The sequence below is a fragment of the Nomia melanderi genome, unplaced genomic scaffold, assembly GCF_051020985.1.
Source record: "Nomia melanderi isolate GNS246 unplaced genomic scaffold, iyNomMela1 scaffold0889, whole genome shotgun sequence".
NCBI lineage: Eukaryota > Metazoa > Arthropoda > Insecta > Hymenoptera > Halictidae > Nomia > Nomia melanderi.
The window spans coordinates 10001-17500 of record NW_027476003.1 but is presented as its reverse complement, the minus strand read 5'-3'; the positions used below and the strand labels follow the sequence as shown (position 1 = coordinate 17500).

The 7500-nt window shown below is 50.2% G+C and overlaps 1 non-coding gene across 1 annotated transcript; it reads left to right on the top strand.

Annotated features, from left to right (window-relative positions):
* The first annotated feature begins 6855 nt into the window (after positions 1-6855).
* On the top strand, positions 6856-7010 carry LOC143176816 (5.8S ribosomal RNA). The gene has a single exon (XR_013001322.1). It is a non-coding gene; the product is annotated as a 5.8S ribosomal RNA (ribosomal RNA).
* Positions 7011-7500: the final 490 nt, after the last annotated feature.

Below are 7500 nucleotides of genomic sequence, written 5' to 3'. Positions count from 1 at the left end.
AAAGATAATATAAAAAGGAGCGAAAGATACATACATATATATATATAAGTGTACGAGTTCAATTTCTGCACACACTCGATACACAAGAGAAATAATATTATATATACAGAGGAGGAAGGAGCGATAAACGTGCAACAACGCTTCCTCGTGAAAAATACTTGAACGATCATGCACAGAGAGGTATCTCGATACCTGCTTTGCTGTATGACTAGACGGCTTACGCGCGGAGAGTTCATCTCCCGTCCGTCGGAAATTTCGAACGGCTTACGCGCGGAGAAATACACTTCTCCCGTCCGTCGAAATTTTTTTTTTTTACTTTGAACAAGGCGCATAGAGCCCGCCGAACCACGATTTCCGTGCGTCTTACATCTTTCGACGATGGGACGATCCACGCGAAGAGTTGTTTCGTGCTCGCGCGAGGTGCGATAGCGTCGATTCGCTTTTCTGTACGGGGAGAAATAGAACGATGAGTTGACTTATCGGGTCTTCGTTGGAATTACCGTCGCTGGCATTGTAAACTCCAGATGACCTTGTGATTCCTTCGTCGGGCACTGGTAAAGGGTGGCGATGATTCGTTCTATAATAGAAATACCCGTCGTAGCGATTCGGCCGAGACACCCGCCACGAAACACTCTCTCGTCGTGGAATCCCCGCGTCGGAGAGTAAAACGCGCGAAGGCTTACTATGAGAGAAGAAATAGTATATGCCGGTGGTTCGCGTGTGTAGGCTCTATACGAAATTGCGATTCAAGAGAGTAGGAAAAGACGCGATGAACCACGATTTCCGTGCGTCTTACGTCTCTCGACGATGGGACGATCCACGCGAAGAGTTGTTACGTGCTCGCGCGAGGTGCGATAGCGTCGATTCGCTTTTCTGTACGGGGAGAAATAGAACGATGAGCTGACTTATCGGGTCTTCGTTGGAATTACCGTCGCTGGCATTGTAAACTCCAGATGACCTTGTGATTCCTTCGTCGGGCACTGGTAAAGGGTGGCGATGATTCGTTCTATAATAGAAATACCCGTCGTAGCGTTTCGGCCTAGTCACCCGCCACGAAACACTCTCTCGTCGTGGAATCCCCGCGTCGGAGAGTAAAACGCCGAAGGCTTACTTATGAAACTTACGTCTCTCGACGATGGGACGATCCACGCGAAGAGTTGTTACGTGCACGCGTATGGTGCGATTGCGTCGATTCGCTTTTCTGTACGGGGAGCAATAGAACGTTGAGTTGACTTATCGGGTCTTCGTTGGAATTACCGTCGCTGGCATTGTAAACTCCAGATGACCTTGTGATTCCTTCGTCGGGCACTGGTAAAGGGTGGCGATGATGCGTTCTATAATAGAAATACCCGTCGTAGCGTTTCTTCCGAGTCAACCCGCTCACGAAACACTCTCTCGTCGTGGAATCCCCGCGTCGGAGAGTAAAACGCGAATTCATAGTATGGAAACTTACGTCTCTCGACGATGGGACGATCCACGCGAAGAGTTGTTACGTGCACGCGTATGGTGCGATTGCGTCGATTCGCTTTTCTGTACGGGGAGTAATAGAACGTTGAGTTGACTTATCGGGTCTTCGTTGGAATTACCGTCGCTGGCATTGTAAACTCCAGATGACCTTGTGATTCCTTCGTCGGGCACTGGTAAAGGGTGGCGATGATGCGTTCTATAATAGAAATACCCGTCGTAGCGTTTCTTCCGAGTCAACCCGCTCACGAAACTCTCTCTCGTCGTGGAATCCCCGCGTCGGAGAGTAAAACGCGAATTCATACTATGAAAACTTACGTCTCTCGACGATGGGACGATCCACGCGAAGAGTTGTTTACGGGCACGCGTATGGTGCGATTGCGTCGATTCGCTTTTCTGTACGGGGAGAAATAGAACGTTGAGTTGACTTATCGGGTCTTCGTTGGAATTACCGTCGCTGGCATTGTAAACTCCAGATGACCTTGTGATTCCTTCGTCGGGCACTGGTAAAGGGTGGCGATGATGCGTTCTATAATAGAAATACCCGTCGTAGCGTTTCTTCCGAGTCAACCCGCTCACGAAACTCTCTCTCGTCGTGGAATCCCCGCGTCGGAGAGTAAAACGCGAATTAATACTATGAAAACTTACGTCTCTCGACGATGGGACGATCCACGCGAAGAGTTGTTTACGTGCACGCGTATGGTGCGATTGCGTCGATTCGCTTTTCTGTACGGGGAGAAATAGAACGTTGAGTTGACTTATCGGGTCTTCGTTGGAATTACCGTCGCTGGCATTGTAAACTCCAGATGACCTTGTGATTCCTTCGTCGGGCACTGGTAAAGGGTGGCGATGATGCGTTCTATAATAGAAATACCCGTCGTAGCGTTTCTTCCGAGTCAACCCGCTCACGAAACTCTCTCTCTCGTCGTGGAATCCCCGCGTCGGAGAGTAAAACGCCGAAGGCTTACTATGAAACTTACGTCTCTCGACGATGGGACGATCCACGCGAAGAGTTGTTACGTGCACGCGTATGGTGCGATTGCGTCGATTCGCTTTTCTGTACGGGGAGTAATAGAACGTTGAGTTGACTTATCGGGTCTTCGTTGGAATTACCGTCGCTGGCATTGTAAACTCCAGATGACCTTGTGATTCCTTCGTCGGGCACTGGTAAAGGGTGGCGATGATGCGTTCTATAATAGAAATACCCGTCGTAGCGTTTCTTCCGAGTCAACCCGCTCACGAAACTCTCTCTCGTCGTGGAATCCCCGCGTCGGAGAGTAAAACGCGAATTCATAGTATGGAAACTTACGTCTCTCGACGATGGGACGATCCACGCGAAGAGTTGTTACGTGCACGCGTATGGTGCGATTGCGTCGATTCGCTTTTCTGTACGGGGAGCAATAGAACGTTGAGTTGACTTATCGGGTCTTCGTTGGAATTACCGTCGCTGGCATTGTAAACTCCAGATGACCTTGTGATTCCTTCGTCGGGCACTGGTAAAGGGTGGCGATGATGCGTTCTATAATAGAAATACCCGTCGTAGCGTTTCTTCCGAGTCAACCCGCTCACGAAACTCTCTCTCGTCGTGGAATCCCCGCGTCGGAGAGTAAAACGCGAATTCATAGTATGGAAACTTACGTCTCTCGACGATGGGACGATCCACGCGAAGAGTTGTTACGTGCACGCGTATGGTGCGATTGCGTCGATTCGCTTTTCTGTACGGGGAGCAATAGAACGTTGAGTTGACTTATCGGGTCTTCGTTGGAATTACCGTCGCTGGCATTGTAAACTCCAGATGACCTTGTGATTCCTTCGTCGGGCACTGGTAAAGGGTGGCGATGATGCGTTCTATAATAGAAATACCCGTCGTAGCGTTTCTTCCGAGTCAACCCGCTCACGAAACTCTCTCTCGTCGTGGAATCCCCGCGTCGGAGGGTAAAACGCGATATATAATAGTATATGCCAGTGGTTCGCGCGCGTCGTCTCTGAGATACGCGGTCGACAGAGTTCCGAAAACACGTGATGTGCCACGATTTCCGTGCGTCTTACATCTTTCGACGATGGGACGATCCACGCGAAGAGAACGTTCGTGCTTGCGTGAGGTGCAACAGCGTCGATTCGCTTTTCTGTACGGGGAGAAATAGAACGTTGAGTTGACTTATCGGGTCTTCGTTGGAATTACCGTCGCTGGCATTGTAAACTCCAGATGACCTTGTGATTCCTTCGTCGGGCACTGGTAAAGGGTGGCGATGATTCGTTCTATAATAGTAATACCCGTCGTAGCGTTTCGACCGATGTCACCCGCCACGAAAGTCTCTCTCGACGTGGAAACCCCGCGCCGAAGAGTAAACGCGAAGGCTTACCATACGAAAGAAAACGGTATTATACGCCTGTGGTATGTGCGTCTCGGCTCTGTGATACGCGATCGGCAGAGTTACAAAAAAACGTTGATGGGCCACGATTTCCGTGCGTCTTACATCTTTCGACGATGGGACGATCCACGCGAAGAGTAGTTACGTGCTCGCGCGAGGTGCGATAGCGTCGATTCGCTTTTCTGTACGGGGAGAAATAGAACGATGAGTTGACTTATCGGGTCTTCGTTGGAATTACCGTCGCTGGCATTGTGAACTCCAGATGACCTTGTGATTCCTTCGTCGGGCACTGGTAAAGGGTGGCGATGATTCGTTCTATAATAGAAATACCCGTCGTAGCGATTCGGCCGAGTCACCCGCCACGAAACTCTCTCTCGTCGTGGAATCCCCATGTCGGAGAGTAAAACGCGAAGGCTAACTATATAAGAAATATATAGTATTATTTATGCCTGTGGTTCTCCGTTTGCCCTACTCTCAGATACGCGACTCGGAGAGTTACGAATAATCGTGATGGACCACGATTTCTGTACGTCTTACATCTTTCGACGATGGGACGATCCACGCGAAGAGATCATTCCTGCTTGCGTGAGGTGCGATAGCGCCGATTCGCTTTTCTGTACGGGGAGAAATAGAACGATGAGTTGACTTATCGGGTCTTCGTTGGAATTACCGTCGCTGGCATTGTAAACTCCAGATGACCTTGTGATTCCTTCGTCGGGCACTGGTAAAGGGTGGCGATGATTCGTTCTATAATAGAAATACCCGTCGTAGCGATTCGGCCGTGTCACCCGCCACGAAAATCTCTCTCGTCGTGGAATCCCCGCGTCGTAGAGTAAACGCGAAGGCTTGCTATAGAAGACTATAGTTTATACGCCTGTGGTTCACCGGTTGCCTGCTCTCCGGGGTACGCGATCGCGCAGGAGTTACGGAAGAACTTGATGGGCCACGATCTCCAAGCGGCTATATCTTTCGACGATGGGACGATTCACGCGAAGAGAACGTTCGTGCATGCGTGAGGTGCGATAGCGTTGATTCGCTTGTCTGTACGGGGAGAAATAGAACGATGAGTTGACTTATCGGGTCTTCGTTGGAATTACCGTCGCTGGCATTGTAAACTCCAGATGACCTTGTGATTCCTTCGTCGGGCACTGGTAAAGGGTGGCGATGATTCGTTCTATAATAGAAATACCCGTCGTAGCGTTTCGACCGATGTCACCCGCCACGAAATTCTCTCTCGTCGTGGAATCCCCGCGTCGGAGAGTAACCGCCGAAGGCTTGCTATAGAAGACTATAGTTTATACGCCTGTGGTTCACCGGTTGCCGGCTCTCCGGGGCACGCGATCGCGCGAAGGTTACGGAGGGACGTGAAGCGCCCGAGCAATGAAACGTCCGCAGGAGGAAACGAGCAACCGCCGAACATTGTTTCGCGACGTTTCCATAATGTATTGTCGTTTCGCTCGCATCCCGCTTCTTTCCCCTAGTTTCCTCGACGCGTAGTTTCGCAGCCTTAGTGGACGAATCATTCTCGATTCGAGGAAAGATATGCAGTGGGGCGTGCAATGAGCCCGCCAGAGACCACGATCTCCAATGCGTCTTTACATCTTTCGACGATGGGATGATCCACGCGAAGAGAACGTTCGTGCTTGCGCGAGGTGCGTTAGCGTCGATTCGCTTTTCTGTACGGGGAGAAATAGAACGATGAGTTGACTTATCGGGTCTTCGTTGGAATTACCGTCGCTGGCATTGTAAACTCCAGATGACCTTGTGATTCCTTCGTCGGGCACTGGTAAAGGGTGGCGATGATTCGTTCTATAATAGAAATACCCGTCGTAGCGATTCGGCCGAGTCACCCGCCACGAAACTGTCTCTCTTTCGTCGTGGAAACCCCGCGTCGGAGAGTAAAACGCGCGAAGGCTGTGACTGTAACATATATATATACAGTATACAATGCCTGTGGTTTTTGCGCGTGTCGGCTCTTCGGTATACGCGATCGGCCAGAGTTACGGAGGGACGGTGAAGCGCACGAGAAATTGAAACGGCCGCACGATTGGAACCGAGCAACCGTCGAACATTGTTTCGCGACGTTTCCATAATGCGTTTTCGTTTCGCTCGCATACCGCTTCTTTTCCCCTAGTCTCTGAGACGCGTTTTCGAGCCGTTCTTCTACTATCGATTCTCGTAGAGAGAAGGGACCGGGTAGTCTGGAAGTGGAACCCGCATCTTGCGTGTACCGTACACGGAATTGAGAGGACCGGCCGTGAAGCTCGTTTTAAAGCCGTGCGTCTGACACCCAACTCTTGCGCGCCAATTTCGCGGCAAGAGATAATATGGGACGAATGACCGGCAAAGAGCCAGCTGTGAAGTCTGTTTTTTTAATCGAATCCGTGGACGTGTGTATGCCGTAGCGTCGCTCGTCGTGTTCGTTCATGGTCGTTCCGAGAGAAAGAACGAAAGCGGTAACGAAGGGACCGGCCGTGAAGCTCGTTTTAAAGCGCGCGCGTCTGACACCCAACTCTTGCGCGCCAATTTCGCGGCAAGAGATAACATGGGACGAATGACCGGCAAAGAGCCAGCTGTGAAGTCTTTTTTCATTATTTGCTTTCAATCGATCGATCGGTACGATTCGTGCAACGTTTCGCGCGATGCGACGCGAAAACATGCGCGCAACAATAGATGCGTCTGATCGGAAGAACGCGAGGGTCGACTGCACGCGATGGATTCAGTATCGGGTAGGATACAAAATATATCCCCGTCGTTTCCACGCGTGCGAGTCTTCTGCGTCTTTCGCGGGTTTTTGAATGCACTATACGCCCGGAACGTCGAGAAATATATACATATTACTTGAACGTTTTTCGTCTCGAAAGGCTTCGGTGTCGTCTCCAAGGCGACGCCTGAATCTCCTTCGCGCGCTGGTCGGAGATTCAGGTATCAACTTTTATCTTCTCTTTGAAAGAAGAGAGATATTAGGTCGAACAAATGAGAATAAAATTATATATGTGAAATATAAAATTTATACGATTACCCTGAACGGTGGATCACTTGGCTCGTGGGTCGATGAAGAACGCAGCTAATTGCGCGTCAACGTGTGAACTGCAGGACACATGAACATCGACATTTCGAACGCACATTGCGGTCCACGGATACAATTCCTGGACCACGCCTGGCTGAGGGTCGTTTACGTACCATACACTGCTTGCGTAGCTCTGTCAAATCCCCGCCGTCGTTCACCTCTTCGGATCGAACGTTTTTTTACCGAAGGGCGCAAAGAACGTTTCTGAGTCGGGTTAAGAGAAGGATGCTACGTACGAGCGAACGATGGGTGTCTCGTCGGCGTTTGTCGCGGACACGCGAAAATTCTGTGAATTTCACGGACAGTGTACGTTCTAGTTGTTGCAAAACGATCGGAATCGTTTGTATGGACTCGCGTGAGTGTTCGCGGCGTCGTGCGTCGTTCAATTACGACCGCCCGCGGATACCGCTCCACTGCGATATGGATCTGAGCGACAACTTTTTCGGCTGTTCGTGAGATGAACGGTTTCGTGTGTTTAGAAAAATTTTTTTTCCCGCGCTCCCGACGTCACCTGAAATGATGCGTCAGAGGTGAAAGAAAATATTAAGAAGTCGAGAGAGAGAGAGACTACACACGTTTTATTCATATTTTGTA